The sequence below is a fragment of the Salarias fasciatus genome, chromosome 7 (genome assembly GCF_902148845.1).
Source record: "Salarias fasciatus chromosome 7, fSalaFa1.1, whole genome shotgun sequence".
NCBI lineage: Eukaryota > Metazoa > Chordata > Actinopteri > Blenniiformes > Blenniidae > Salarias > Salarias fasciatus.
The window spans coordinates 13,577,510-13,594,237 of NC_043751.1; the positions used below are offsets into that span (position 1 = coordinate 13,577,510).

Below are 16,728 nucleotides of genomic sequence, written 5' to 3' on the forward strand. Positions count from 1 at the left end.
CACCTGAAAAAGAAAACATCCAAATACTTCTAAAATTGAGCTAAAAATGTAATAACTAATTGCAGGGCATTAAACTTCTTGTCAAATTTCACAAACATGATCTTCTCTGAACATCTTTCATTTGTGAAAACAAGGTATTAGAGTGGATAACTCATGTCCTGAATAAATAAATACTTCAGAAGTTTGTATGATTAATTTAATTCGTGTTCTAAGGTACATTTCGGGCTTATTTTGACATTTAGTGTCACTCGGTTTTGTGATCATTTGTATCAAGTCATTGCAAATGTTTTTAATGATCCTATTCTCCACTTATTTAGAATGGCTGTTATTAACTTGTTGAACAACTTTTGAAAGGACAGCTTGCTTCAAATAAAAGAGCCACGTTTTCTTAGCGAAAAAGAGACGAAATGACATCCCAGTCACACTTGACTCAATATATTCAGCAATGGCCCCACCTTGTGGTGAGAAATGAGTATCATAAAGCTTCAGTTCCTTTTCTTTCCCTCCAGTTTTGTCAATCAAGCTGCAGCTTTGGGGTTTTCCACATTAAAAGATACAATAGTGAACACGGAGTTTGTGTTTTAGGATTTGTTTCAATGTTTTGTGTAGTCTCTGGAGGATTTTACGTCTTTCTCTTTAATACATCTCTGAAGGTGTTGACCACAAGATGACACCCACAGCACTACAACACTATTCAAACGGTCTGATTGAAATGCTGCATTGTGTGAGATGAGTTTTCTTTCTTCACATGTCTGATTTCATGTGGAAATGCAGCAAACATCAGTGAAACACATGAAAGGCATCATATAATTTGCAGTGAGCTTGATACACGCATACATCCATAAGTTCAAAGCGTGTAAGAAATCATCCTTATGCACATTTAAAACGCCAGAGGAAGCATTTCATGGTTTGAGTCACATACAGTGGCAGAGTTGAACAAATCAAGTCTATTTTGAAGCTGCACAGCAGTGTGACACATAGTTTATCAGTGACACAGTGATCGGAGTGCAGGAGGACTGTGGACCAGACGGAGGCCGCTGGATTCCAAACCTGAGCAGCTCATCTAATGTTCAGACAAGTTTGTTTCCAGCTTGTTACGGTAATTGTCATTATGTGGAATTTCATGAACCCACGCACTGATGTTTCCAAACTTGCCCAATCTTTTGAGTGAATACCTGAGATAAGGACACACACACACACACACACACACATTCCATGCTTCAGCTCTGTCCACAGAAACAGGGAAATAAATGCAAATCAATGAGCCGCTGTCACAGAGCTCAGACTGACGGCAGTGTTGTTTGTGCTGCACACCTGAGTGCTGGATCAGGAGATGCACACAAAGGAATGTGTGTGTGTTTACATGCAAGGACCCGCAGCCACTCAACTGTCAGCCAGCTGTTATGTAACATGTTTGGATCTTTTTTTTTTATCTTCTAGGAACACTTTCCATCACGCAGCTGCGCCACCCACACAATTGCTTCATTTTTTTTGAGGGTTGCTGTGCTCCTTTGATCGCCGTCAGGTGTTTGTAGCCAAACATGCACCCCCGGAGCCGCTGAGCTGGAAGTGAATGGCTTCACAGCTGGTGGCTTTTCTAGGTATAGTTTGCATCTTCTCCCTGGGTGTGCTTTGATTTTTATTTTTTCCAGTGTCTTCGGTTTCCTCCCACAGTCCAAAAACATGCAATTGTGAATGTGAGAGTGTGATTTTATGGCTCCCTGAGGAGAATAAAGCTGTACGGCACATGAATGGGGCTGAGCACAGCCTGTGAGAGGCTTTTTATCACTCTCTTGTTATTACCGCATGATGTTACAATTCAGAAAACAGTGGTTGGGACTGCAAAGAAGAAACTATAGTTTTTGTAGAGTTGTAAAATTTTCAGGAACATTCATTTTAATTTGGCACTTTCTTCTAAAAATAATCTGCTTACAGTCCTTTAATGTGTCCCAAATGTGTTCAGAGTTCAGCACACAGCTGAATTCATGCCAGACAGGTTATGGATGCCTTCCTGAAAACAAAATCAAAGCTGCACCTTCATGTTGTAACTTCAACAAACGGGACGGGTGTGAACAAATTACCAGGAAATAATTAGTTTGTTGTGTGACATAAACACCCCGTCGTCTTGTTTTGAAGTGGTCACCCTTCCTATCAGGCGTTGGAACTGGAAATCCCTGCAGCATGAGTTGAGACAGGCCCGGGAGACGCTGTCTGTGGCGTTCCTGCCGGATTGCGCCGGAAGGAACATTCCAGGTACTGTAAGATCTCCAGGAATCTCAGCTCATTCTGCTTTGACAGCCTGACTGCTGGAGACAGATGTACAGTCCAGAATGGTGAAGGGAAAAAAAATACTCTTTTTTGCTTGAAGATTCCTGAAATGAATGAAATAATGAAAGTCTTACATGTAATAGTGCCACCAAATAAATGCCGTTAGAATGGTGATTGAGGTGAATGATTGGGAGATTCTCCACCAACAGTTGAAGATTTGTGTTGGATAAAGTTAGAAGATTCCACTCCACAAAGATGATTTAGATGTTCATGGAAAATGACTGGCCCGGGGGAAGATGAATGTGAAATATTGAGCAAATGTCAACTGCCTCATTCTCAGATAACATCAGATTTAGTCAGATGAATAGTGAATTTTAAATTGTAATCCCTCTGGAATGCCGCTCATTTAAAATTGTAATTACGTCCATTAAGTAACCGAACAATGCGGCCTTATGTGATCTCTTGGTTGCCTTCTCATCATATTTTTCAGCTGTAGTGTTTGTTGGTGCTGTGGAGATATTCATGGACATTGTAATGTGGCTGGTCTTTGCGTGTGTGTGTATGCGTGTGTGTTCTGAGCTACTTGCTTGTTTGAATAGAGACAAATCAAGTCAAAGATCACAAGAGCTGTAACAGTAGTAACACACTCTTTTCTAGATCCTGTTGTCTGTTTCAAGGACTTAAACCACTGACCGTGGTACATTTTGAAAGTGACTTTGAAAAGTGTAATCCTGCCTGTTTGGTACTGTTTCCTGGCTCTGTCTCTTCCCTGATGGATTGTCATGTGAGCCTAAGTTGGACAAATCCATACAGATGATGAGAGGATGGACAGAAAGCACAGTACCTTTCTACTGGGGCGCAGCCCAGTGATTTGGAATAACAAACCTCTATTTGCTTTTAAGTATAACATGTTCCAGTGAAATCTGAAGCTATTCTCAACCAAAACAACCATAATACCAACGACTTGCAGACATATCCATCCATCTTTATTTGACTTGAACTTGTTCGGGGTTGCAGGATGTTGGAACATTTCTGAAGGGAATTTAAAATCACTAATTAACTTCTAATGCGTGAGGAAACCGCCGAGCAAACACACAGGGAGACCATGCAAACTCAGACTCAGGCCAGTCTCGTGTGAGGCGCGAGGTCAGGCGCTGACGTCACCGGCTGGCCGCACGCGGGCTCGGTGGCTTGGTGTCTTCATGGCGCAGTGCAGAGACCAGAGAGGCACGCGGAGCCTGACTGTCCGCGGCTCGTGCAGCGAAGCCGCTCCGCTAAAACTGTGAGTTGAGTTTTGCTTCCTTTGACTTTTATTTTGTAGAACTGAAAATGTTTGTTCTGAGCGCCGTGAAAAGGATGCAGCAAGTCAAGTGAGCCCAGAGCACCTTGCTGGAGGTCAGGAAGTTTTTCAAATGTTAAAACCGCAGAAACGTCACTGATTTCTGTGACTTCAACTGCAAAATGTGTTTAAAATCCGGATAAGACGGCGCACAGAATAACTAATCAACTGTATTTGCAGTGTAGGTGAATAGAATAGTGAATATTTAAGTGCATTTCTGGAACGCCAGTCTGTTTTCTTCACTTGTGATGCACTAATATATTCTTAACTTTAAGATATTATCTTAAAATATGTCAAATATTGTTATTGTAGTTGATTAAGTAACTAAAGCAATATGTTCTAAAAAAAAATATTGATTAATAAGCAATACAACGATAAATGTATGTCTTTTTAACCAACGCTGTTGAAAGTATTCACATTCTTTAAAAGTAGAAGTGCAGATTTAATTAGTTTACTTCAGTAAAATAAAACAAAGTTTTAGTGAACATCAACAAGTCAAATTTTAGAATATTAAACTTTATTGATTCCCAATGAACACACAATATAAATAATGTTAATGTACTTTGTGCAGAGCAGTCTACGCAATCAATATTAAGACACATCATAAATGAACTGGTATCAGTTTTCAAAAAATGTATAATTTTTTTAAACCAAATGAACACAATAAAATGTCACTGAAGTCCAACTTATTTGATGATTGCTTTTGAGTGTGGCAATAAACTGAATACACAGTAGACACTACTGATAAAGTTAAAAGGACATTGTGCTTTTCTGTTCTGGTTTTTAAAATGTTTTCGCAGATTTTGTTTTACCACATACTCATATAACTACAATGCTGAATCTGAATGTAAGCATGCAAAGTGCTGATGTCCACAGTCCCAGGCACTGCATTACATGAAATTAAAACATCATCAGAATGAAGCTTATTTATGAAAACAGGCAAAACAGAAGACTTGAGCCGACATGCCGATCCTTACTGTGAACATTGTGTTTCTGATCATATCTTTCTTATAGGCTGTCGGGTCACCATGCAATGCTTCACACTATTTTCACAAAATTATATCTGTCAGTTCAGAAGACAGTGCTGCTCTCACTTAAACACATTTGTCTTTTCCTGATCAGCCTCTAAACAACAGGAGTGTTTCTGTTTAAATATCAATTATTTGAGCTAACAAACCCATGGAAAGTACTGGTGGGCTTCCATGTGGGTCTGGAAGTCAGATCATGTCTGCATGTCACAAACTGCAAAGCTTTATGCGATCAATCCACTGACGGAACCGGAGGATATTCTTGGTGAATCTAAACCTGCACATCAAGCTGAGTACTTTATTCCTTGTTCATGTAAATGGAACAATCTCGTCTCTGTATGAAAAAGAATTCAATCAGTTTGACAAAAAAGCAAATGCAGGCACCGGTGATGAAAACAGATATTCATCATGACGTCAACAGGATACATAGCATCAAAAATATATTTTAATAGTGTTTTTCTCCAATATGCATGATTTTGATGGTCAAAGGAAGTAGAATTATCCATTCATATGGTAACAAACATGAGCACATAAATGGATACATACATTTCGGAAGTTGCATTAATCTGCGTACATTTGCTTTGTGGTGTGAATTTTTTTTTCTCCATAAATGGTAGAAAACAGTGAAAGTCTCAGTTTGAAGCCCATTTGAGCTTGCCGTGTAAAAACAAGCAAAGTCTACGGTGAAAGTTGCAACCAGTTGTTGCGGCGAGCGCCGTAAAACGGAGCAATCAAATACGGTAGGTATAAAGTCAAACTGTTCAATGCAATTTCTATAAATGTCATCTGTCTACTATCATATCACACAAAAATTAAGAAATTGCACACAAATCACAACTTAAACGTTTTATTGTTTCATTCCTATCATTTCACTTCCTTTCAGTTTTATTGCATTACTGTTATTTCACATGCAGTTTTATGCTTAAGGCTGTTTTATCTCTTCATTTGAATCGTATCTGTTTGTGGGTTTCTCCCCGGCTACTCTATAGTTCAGCTTTTATATTTTTTGAGGACACATGTGCTCTTCTCTTCCTATTCTTCAGTTCTTGCACGGCCTCCACTTCTCATCTTTTGTTTGTACCTCTTCTCTTTTACTTCCTTGTATTGTTCGTCATGCTGATGTTCTTCCTTTTTCTGTATCTTGACCTGACTAGCTGGAGCGTGTATTGTGTTGTCTTTATGTTCGAACTATAAGCGCTTAATACGTTTTCCATTTTATTTTTGAAAAATGAATCAAGATCTGCAGTCTTCCTGGAAAGATGCGTTTGGGGAGTAAATCCTCTTCTTTCAAACGGAATATTAATGCAAAGCTCTTAGTAGGATTGAGCTTGATGATATAATGATGTTGAAACTGCCGACTGTTCCTCTTTGTGCAATCAGATTTAGTCTCATAGTTAGATTAGTTGTGATTTCATGTAGTGCTCTCCCTAATAGATTTGCAGCTCTGCTCTGAGGCTGAACGAAGATGAAAAATGAGCAACAAGTTTGAAAGCGATTTGTCTTATCAACACATCCAAATCCTTCCACTGTGACTCACTTGTCCAGCCTTCTAACGTGCACTGTGCACGCCTCTCAACAAACGGAAAAATTCTGTACATCACAGATATCCAACGTGGACCACCTTTTCATTATTTTATGTATGTGTGGTTTCTTGCTCAAGGACTCATTGAGAGATAACAGTTTGAATTGCACTGAGAATAATAGAAATGCAGCTGTGTGTGCTTTGAGTTATTGTTCTATACGCTCGTGAAGCAGATTTTCTTCTCATTTTATGTTAAGGCCTAATCTCCAAGTTGCATGTTCCGTCCTTTAGAATAGCCTGAGAACCTGCAATAAGCCTGTAGTCTCAACGTGTGTTTATCTATGGACAAGCTGACACAGGATTGCGAAGCCTCAGGTAGTTTTCTCTATTAGCTTTTATGAAAAGAAAACGAAAAAAAAAAAAATCAATGTCAGAGGCTTAGACATGTCACTGCTATCCATGCATTGGATACTGTGATTTTTTTTTTTTTTTTTTTTTTTCCCCAAGGTTCATTGCGGCTCCTCTGTTGCAATCCATGCTTTGGAAGGTAATTGGGGTTCTTTTCACTTGCTGGATGCTTTTCTGAGAATGAGACCTGCCCACCACAGCTGAAGCAGGGTAATTTACTGGTGCCGCGGAAATGTATTACAAGGCAGATGATTGTGCTCAAGTGCAGAGTGTATTGCTGGGAAAGTGATAGATGTGTGATTTTTGCCTCAGTAATAAACCGTCTGTAGACTGTGTCGTTTCACTTTTCTGCAGGGAATTTACGTTTGAAAACCACACTGTAATTTAGTTTAGTACCCTTGGCAGATGCCGGAGTTTAAGACATAATAAACTGCACGCTAGCAGGGATTTTGAAGTTCAGCTTTAGTACAGTAGATGAAAGCTCCAAAAGACAAACGTCAGACAGAAGTAAACAGAATCAGAAGTTTTGTAAACCTAAATGTGAAGGAGACAACTGAGATGAAAGAACCGGAGTGGTTTGAGATGAACGGCCGTTGCCCGTACAAACTGAGATAACAGTGATCGGAGCAGCACTTAAGATGGCCCATAAGATCGGGACGTATCATAATACCACAATGGAAAACACTGAAAATGTGATTGATTATAGTCTCATATTGTTTGTCAGTCTGAGATCCTGCATAAGGCGTGTTAAGTTGCATGCTCTTTCAAATATATATATATAACTTTCAGTTTACAAGCATGCTGAACTGTGTGGGCCATCAGTTGTAAACAGGAATATTGAAATGAAGGTTTTGCGTCCTGTAGGCCTGTTTACACGAGATGCCTCTGCAGGAAACTATTGATTTCACATTGGTTTGCTTGCGTTCACCATTTAGCGATTGGATGGAGCGCTTAGCCCTCACAAGCACAAAATTAGTGAAGATACCATCGATTTGACTTGTTGGAAGAGATTTTCTGGAGCATGACAGAACATTCATCTGAACTAAAATGATAAGAGCAACGCAAGAAATTCAGAAAAATTTCGAGAAATGAATATTTAACAATAAAATCTGTCAATAAAAGCCATTGAAATAGTTCTCACTACAATAACAGCGTCTCTGTTGAGGGTGATGCCCGATAATCCATATTCATGAAGACAGACATGCTTGGTTTGTGAATAAAACACACAAAAATTCTAAATAATCGCCACTAATTTAAAATGAATACATAAATTAAAGATAACTACCAGATCAATGTCATGTAGTTAGCTCGCTCAATACCCTGCTGCATGTATTATTTTGATCTTACTGGTTGGTTTATGTCAAGCTAATCATGTGTAATATAGTACTGATTTTAATTAACCTGCTCTCTAATAGCGCTTTAAGGTTTTATGAACACAGTTTAAGTGTCATTACATTTGAAAATGTGATCAGCATACACTTTCTGCTGTTGGGTTTTTGGGTTTCTTTTCAGCCATGTGGTGGTAATGGATAAACTTAATCAACCTGAAAAAGGACTTCTGCCTGACTGCAGCTCTGTTGGATTCCTCGTTGTTTGCAAGTGGCTGCAAAGTATTTTGGATGTTATCCAGCCTCTTCAAGTCTTCACTGTAGCCTTTTGGCAAATACCGCTAATTGACTCATTCCTTTGGGTTGTGAAGAAAGGTGTTATGATATGAAACATATCTCTCGTTAGTGATGTGTGGAACTTTTCATGAATGTCTACAGGAGAGTAAGATATTTTTACAGCAACATGCCATTTTTGTTGCTGCACCATTTGTTTTCATTTCCAAACTGTATGTGCTGTTTTCTCAATTCTTCCTGCTGTCTTTGACCAGACAGACCTGGCACAGTGCCTGTGTTATGTTGAGACTGGATTGTCCTCCCGTCTCCCGCTGCTTTTTTTCTGAATGATCACAGAGCGGCATGACGGAGCCGGTGATAATGGCACATCTGGCATTTTGACAAATCTGACACAGCTCCGCATTTACCTTTGTCACAACTGATTCATCTGTTTTTTTTTGAATGTCATATGGCCTCTCGTTCTTGAATATTTCGAGTAACAGATACAGGCATTATTATCAGTAACCTGATTGTGATGAGTGGACACAAGTGTCAACAGTATGACAGGTTAACATTGGCCTATATAAAACCTGTTAGACAGCGTTAACCATTGCCTGTCATTAGTCATCAACGGATTACCAAATGTTAACAGGGAATGCCTCATGTGTAAATAAGGTTAATTCAAGACAGGATTAGTTTGAATTTCCTGTTCATGCACTTCCCGTGCATTATTCCACCCATGTGAAAGATGCACCGTAAACCTTTTTCTCTTTTGTTGTTTGAATTTAAACTACAGTAATATCAAACTCATCTGAAATCAAGCAATTTGAAAGACACTACTCTTATCTGGAAATTATCTAACATTTCTTTTTTTCATTGTCTTTCAAAGATTAGTTTTCGTAATTCATTTAGTCTGTAAATAAATTCTGACAGAATGCTCCTGATGGTAAACACACTGCAAGTTGAATTTTGTATTGGGAGTAAACCGAATGTTTAATAGACTCTGGATAAAAATAGCCCAACATTGAAGCGGTAATGAAATGTTTGAGTGTCGGAGCTTGAGATAGAGCTGTACCTTCAGCCTCCCACTGTGCCGCTCAGCTTTGCTCCTCTCAGCAAACAGAAATAGGCTGGAGCCGATCTGTTTGCTCTGACGCTGAGACCCAGAAGACGATCAGCTGGAAAGACGTTTTTTTTTCTCCCCTCAGTTATGGGATGGAGTCAGGTATGGTGACCCAATCCGAACCTTTAACACCATCACGACTTTTTCATTTACTTTCTGTCTTATCCTCTTTCCCCCCCCCATCTTCTTCACCCCTCCACCCTGGAACACCACACTCTTTTTCATTCTCATCCCTTCTCGCTCTCAGGGAGTGGTGTTGGGGCAGTCATGTGACTTTTTGTCTGAGCACAATTGCCGGTGTTTTCCATTGGCCGATTTTCTTTGAAAGAGCGTTGGTTTCCCGGGTGATGGGGAATGGCGGCACCACTTCACTTTTCTCTGCAGCCGCCCCCCCTCCCCTCAGCGTTGCTCCGACCCGGCGCTCTCTCTCGGTCGCTCTGTCTCTTCACTCACGGGCTGTGGCAGATCAGGTAGCCTGTGTTGCACAGCGGCCCACAGACAGGGACGGGACGGGGCCGCCTCGCTCTTCCTCCTCCTCTCCCTCTTCTCATTTTTCATCAGGCAGGCAGTCACAGAGGCCATTAGACTGCAGGAGGTGAGTCCACCAAATGGCCGTGTTGTCTTTAGATTCTCATTAAATTCACACTTCATTGTTGCATTTCTTATTATTACTGTCAGGATGTTACTTAGACATGAACTAAACCACCTTCGATAGTTGTAAAGTTAAATCCTATGTTGATAAGTTGTGTTAGTCATCTTTGTACCACAGTTGGACATGTGACAGAAAGTGCTTACTTCACACTGTGACACTATGATTAAGAGATGCTAAGTGAAGATGAATCATTCAGGAGTATCCTTTAACATCACTATTACTACCTGCCATAATTGCTGCTAACTTAAGTGTGTGGTCTGAAAAAGCTATTAGGTTACGTAGTTCTTCAGGTGGAAAAGCGTATATAAACACGGGTGTTGCGCAGGGTGATATCACTCAGTGGTTTCTCTCAACCAGGCCGGTTTGAAGATTACACTTTCAGCTTATGGGCACTTAAATTTAGGCCCTACCTTCGAATGAGAAGTGCTTTGTCACTTTCCATAATCTCCACATATAGACTCCAAACTGAACAACAATGGTCTTACAGGAATCACTGACGAGTCAATGCATGAGCTGGTGTTAAATACGCAACGTGGAGAAAAGAATCCAGACGTCAGACCATTATACCAACAGTTACTGTACTGACATTGTATTCAGATGCCTCTACTTAAGAGTTGTTCCTCCTTTGCCGCTGTGACAGTTTTCACTCTTCTTCGTGAGGTTTTACACACAATTTGTGAGTGTTTTTGGGCACTTGTGCTCATTCATTTTCTGTGTGACACTTAGTGGAAAAGTTCCGATACCCCTGCTGTAGAGCTTTTCTGAGGACAGGATATATTTGACAGGAAGCTTTGCTTCATAATACGTATTCCATTTCATATCAAAGGTACTTGATGGGGTTTAGGTGAGGGTGGTGTGTTGAGTTCTTCTACAGGAAACTCATCAAACTATGCCTTTATGGGCATTGATTTGTTTTCTTAGTCCTACTGAAACACCTGAAGTTAGTAACCAGGAGATGGGTTAAGATGCTTTTGCTCATATGTTTGTTGTTATTGCTTACAACACAACTCTTCTTATTAAGTACAAGTACTTGATATTTGAATGTCTTTTCACTTTGTTGGTAGTGTAACTATTTGACCACTAACTGTGTTTTCAAGCAAAACAGCTGATCCGGCTGTCAGAGACCATGTGGCAGACATCAGAACTCCTCTCTACTGTAACAGCAAAGCTTTTAACTTCAAATGACTTTAAAAAACTGTGTCTTTAATAGTAACTAAGCATATTTTTCAAAGCTACTGTTCTTATGAGGTGTGAGATTTGAAATAACTCAGCACTAGCACCTGCTTCTTCCGGGTGGAAATAGGATAGCAATAAACTGACCTTCCTGTCCTTGATAGAGACTGTAAAATGGATTTTTTTTTTTTTTTTTTTTTAATTCTCTTTATTGAGGTTTGTGGACCGAAACAATACAGAATAGAATCCCACCTCACACTTTTTTTTTTTTTGTCTTCCACAACTGAACACATAAGAACACACAGCAGGCATCAGACAGAAAACAAATAAATATAAAAATAATAATAAAATAATAAAATAAATAAAAGCACAAACAAAAACTCCAACAGTTCACCCCTCTACACCGCCAGCCTCAGTACGTCTCAAACTGACCGGAACATCAATGACCCATCAGAACAGGGTCCAGTCCAAGACATGTCCACGATGGCCACATTTGTCCAGAATGGGTCGCCATATCTTAACAAATCCTTCAAAGTTGTCATGAAGCGTGTAAGTCAGCTTTTCCAGAGGGAGTATTCTCAGAACCTCCTTGTACCAATCCTCCACTGTAGGGCTGTCCTTTGATACCCAGAGTTTAAGGATTGTCTTTCTTGCTACATACAAGAGAATTTCAGTCAGTTTAGCATTATGTTTGTCCCGAGCATTGTCCACTTTTGCTGCCAGAATACACTGAGATGGGGTGAGTTCCAAGCCATATCCCAACAAAGTAGCAACTTCTTCCTTCACGTCAGACCAGAAATTTTGTATTTTACAGCATTTCCAAACCATGTGTGTGTATGTACCAATTTCTGAACAACATTTAATACAATTTGGAGAGCCAAGTCCAAATCTGCTCCTCAGCAGTGGTGTACAATGGAGTCTGTGTAATATTTTGAACTGTGTCTCTCTGTCTGTATTACAGCTCAGAATCCTATGAGTGTTTTTTATAATTGAAGTCCACACCTTCTCTTCTATTTGTTCCCCTATATCGTTCTGCCACTGCTTTCTAATATTGTCAGTAGAATGATTAAAATTTAAGCCAAAGGTTTTGTAAATCTGAGAAATAAATCTTTTTGATATGGGTTGTATAAGAAGGTCTTCCAAAAATGTATTTTGAGCATGTCTGTTTTTAGGTATATAGTGTCTTATTTGTAAATAGCGGAAGAAGTGAGACTGTAGTAAAGAATATTTGCTTTTCAGGGCTTCAAATGACTCCACTGCACCTCCCTCATAGAGTTTGACAAGCCGGTCCAAGCCCTTTTCATGCCAAAATTTGTATACAGCATCATGACATGATGGAACAAAATCTGGGTTCTTCCATATCGGGGCCAGAAGAGAAAAATGATTTTTAAATCCAAAACAGCTCATCATCTTGTTCCATGTGTTCAGTGTGTTTCTGACAATGAAATTGTTTTGAACCTCCAATTTTACTTTCTTGTAGGTTATAAAAGGGCAGTTTTTTAGTGTTAGGAGGCCACAGTTCCAAGACTCCATGTCAATCCATGTATTTGTAGGTTCCGGATTCACCCATTCATATATATAGCGCATTTGTGCAGCCCAGTAATAAAGCCGTACATTAGGGACTCCCAGCCCCCCTTGATCCCTCGCTCTCTGAAGTTTGCTAATTTTCATTCTTGCCTTTTTTCCCTGCCATATAAATTGTGTAAACATTTTATCCAGATTTGCAAACCAGCTATTAGGGATGGAATTTGGCAACATTTGCAGCGGGTACATCAACCGAGGTAATATATTCATTTTCAGCACACTGATCCTGCCCAACCAAGAAACTGGTAAACTTCTCCATCTATCCAAATCATCCTTGATACGTGTTACAATTGGTCGTAGGTTTAATTTGATCAGTTTTTTGAGGGAAGGACTAACTTTTATTCCTAAATAAGTAATCTCCTTGGGTGACCAATAGAAAGGGAAGCCACTAGGTGGTGCAGATCCTGCCATAGCACCAATAGGCATAGCTTCCGTTTTTGATAAGTTCACTTTAAAACCTGATACATATCCAAATTGCTGTAGACATTCCAGTACATGTGGGATAGTGGTGTCAATCTCAACTAGATACAGAAGTACGTCATCTGCATAAAGCGATATTTTATGTTCTGTGCCTTCTATATTAAATCCCTTAATCTCTGAGGAAGTTCTAATAAGCTCTGCCAATGGCTCAATAGCCAGTGCAAACAAGAGGGGACTCAAGGGGCATCCTTGGCGGGTTCCACGCTCCAGTGAGAAAGAATTTGAGCAGTAGAGGTTAGTGATAACAGCTGCTTTAGGGGATAGATATAACAATTTTACCCAATCAATGAACCCCGTGCCAATTTTGAATTTTTCCATAGTGTAGAAGAGGAATGACCATTCTACTCTGTCAAATGCTTTTAATGAATCGAGAGACACCACCAAACCCTTCATTGCTTTTTCATGGGCTAGCTGTATTACATTCAGGAGTCTCCTGATATTATTAAAAGAATTCCTTCCTTTAATAAATCCTGTTTGATCAGGTTTTACTAATAGTGATATCAATGGTTCAAGCCTCAAGGTCAATACTTTGGCTAGGACTTTTGCATCGACATTAATGAGCGACACTGGCCTATAAGACGCCGGGTCTTCAGGGTCTTTATTCTTCTTCAAAATCAAACAGATGTTGGCCAGTGACAATGATTCTGGCAAATGGTGAGCAGTGTTAAAACTATAGTTGTAGGTCCTGCCTAGATGGGGAATAAGCCTGTCCTTGAAGGCCTTAAACCATTCCACAGGGAACCCATCTGGGCCCGGAGCCTTTCCACTGTGCATTAGAGTGATTGCCTTTAAAATTTCTTTCTCCTCAATTGGTTTCCCCAAAGACTTTTGCTGTTCTTCTGTTAAAGTGGGTAATTTAATTTTGGAAAAAAAATTATCAATTTCTTCTCTGGTGCTTTTATTTTCAGATTTGTATAGTGATTTATAGAATGATACAAAGACAGAGCTAATGTTTTTCCTATCAAAATGTCTTTTTCCTTCCAAATCTCTAATCCCTGCTATAGTGTTATGAGTTTGTTTCTGGTTGAGCAGTCGTGCCAAATACTTACTTGGTTTGTTCCCATATTCGTACAATCGTTGTTTTTGATAAAATAAGAACGTGGAAGCTTTCTCATTAAGAACTGAGTTTAGTTCTGCTCTTATCGCCTGTGTTTTAATAAAATTTGTCTTAATTGGGTTGGATTTATGAGCTAGCTCTGCCTCCTTTAAGTCTTTTTCCAATTTATTTTGCTTCATCATCAAAGTTCTTTTTCGATGTGACATATACGATATGGTAAATCCTCTAATGAAAGCTTTAGCAGATTCCCAGAGATACTCAGGATTTGTTTCACTATTGTCATTTATGTCAAAAAATAAGTCTATCTCTGCCTCCATTTTCTTTTTAAAATCTTTGTCATTAAGAATGTATGATGGAAATCGCCACCTCCGTGTGTTAGCTGTAGCTTCACATATGTTAATTTCTAAATAAACTGGGGCGTGGTCACTAATATGAATGGATCCTATGTTGCATGTATTTACTTGTCCTGTGATCTGTGGTGGTATGAAAAAGTAATCAATTCGAGAGTAGGAGTTGTGTGGATTCGAGTAAAATGTATAGTCTCTGGCTGATGGATTTAATGTTCTCCAGATATCTATCAGATTGACATCATCTAACATTTTAACAAGTGAGGTAGCCATACTGACTTTTCTATGTGCATCTGTTGAAGTCCTATCTAATTTGTGATCCAGACCACAATTAAAATCACCACCCAACAGTGTCAAGGGACATTTGTACTCCTCCAGGTCTGTTCCTACTTTAGTCCAAAATGAAGAGGATGGTGGACTCGGGGCATATATATTCATCATAGTAATCTCCACACCATAAACTGTACCGTGAACAATAATATATCTGCCATCCGGGTCCTTCTTGCATGCTTTAAGTACAAATGGGGTAGCCTTGTGTATCAGAATAGTAACTCCTCTGCTATTAGAGGAGAATGATGAGAAGTAAACCTGGCCCACCCAATCCCGCTTAAGTTTTATATGCTCTTTGTCGACTAAATGCGTTTCTTGTAAAAAAGCTATCTGTATCTTTTCTTTCTTGAGAAAGCTTAGGATCTTTTTGCGCTTTATGGGGTGATGGATCCCTTTCACATTAAAAGTGCAGAATTTAATGTTATTCATACTTGACATATCATTTTTCTCCTCTGTCCCATGATCATGTCCAGTTCAGATGAATGTTTTTTGATGGTGATGGGGTGCAAATAACAAAACTGAAATACCCTTAACAGAGACAACAAAAAACTTAAACTTACACATACCTGCTTTAACCCAAACTTACTTATGGGGCTCATGTGAAACCACATACTTCGTAACATTTTTCCTCCTTCTTAAACTCCAACGCTAAAATCAGTAGGATGAACTAGAGTTTCCCAGACCGTCTGGAAAAATACCTTCAGAGATAATATGCTTCAACTGTACTTGCCCCCACGAGAAGAAAAAAAAGAAAAAAGAAATTGTACATCTTACATGCAATAGATAATAATAACTCTTTTCAAAGGGGGTATATGTCCCCGAAACATAGGGCATAGCCTCTAATAATCAGGCCAATGTCTTCAGCATTTCCTCAATATCAAACATGTCACCAACTTGAACGACAAATATACATAACGTTGCTGTACTCATGTCCATAAATGTCCTTTCCGCTGTACTCATAAACTGAGCACACAAACCAAACTGCATGCGTGCTCCAGCACTTGCATGTATCCATTATGCGTGGTCTTTGCGCATCTCCTGAACATACCTCTGTGCCTCTGCCGCCGTTTTGAAGAGCTGGACCTTGTTGTCATGTGTGACGCGCAGCACAGCAGGAAACAACATCCTGTAGGAAATCCCCAGAGCCCGAAGTGCCTTCTTTGTTTCCAGGAATTCTCGTCGCTTTTTTTCCACCGTAGGTGAAAAGTCCTCAAAGAAGTGTATGCGATTCCCGGAGGCGGAGATCTCCCCCATATTCCGCGCGCTCTGCATGATCAGCTGTTTATCCATGTAGTTATGGAGACGGATGTAAACAATCCTAGGTCTCTCTGATCCTGTCCTGAGCTGCGCCGGGCTGCGGTGACATCTGTCCATCTTGATCCGGTCGTTTTTTACTTTAAGATTCAGAATCTTTGGCATCCATGTCTCGAAGAATTCTTTGGCGTTGTCGCCCTCTGTACGCTCTGGCAGGTTGACGATTTTTATGTTATTACGTCTGGACCTGTTTTCTTGGTCTTCCAGCCTCTGGATGGTCTCTTTCAGGCGTGCCTCAGTGTGTTCAAGTTTAGCTAGCAGTTGAGACGCTGTATCTTCCGTGTCGGAGATTCTTTGTTCCGCGTCCTCCACCCTTTTCTCCAGAACTTTCACGTTCTCGCACACAGAGCTTACCGACTTGGCTATTTGGTCAAGTTTAGCGTCCAGAACGGAGCTCAGTTTAGCGAACACACCTTCACTTATCTTCGCCACCAGGCTGTCAATTTCCTCACCTTCCGCCATTTTATCGGAGTCAGGGGCTTCTGGCTGCGGCTGAGTTTTT

The 16,728-nt window shown here is 39.9% G+C and overlaps 1 protein-coding gene across 1 annotated transcript in view; it reads left to right on the forward strand.

The window, feature by feature from the left end:
- Window positions 1-9,743: 9,743 nt before the first annotated feature.
- Window positions 9,744-16,728, forward strand: part of rassf7a (Ras association domain family member 7a) — a 37,948-nt gene continuing 30,963 nt past the window's right edge. The window contains exon 1 of the mRNA XM_030095734.1: window positions 9,744-9,884. The gene's annotated coding sequence lies outside the window, so the exon portion shown is untranslated. The remainder of the gene's footprint in view (window positions 9,885-16,728) is intronic.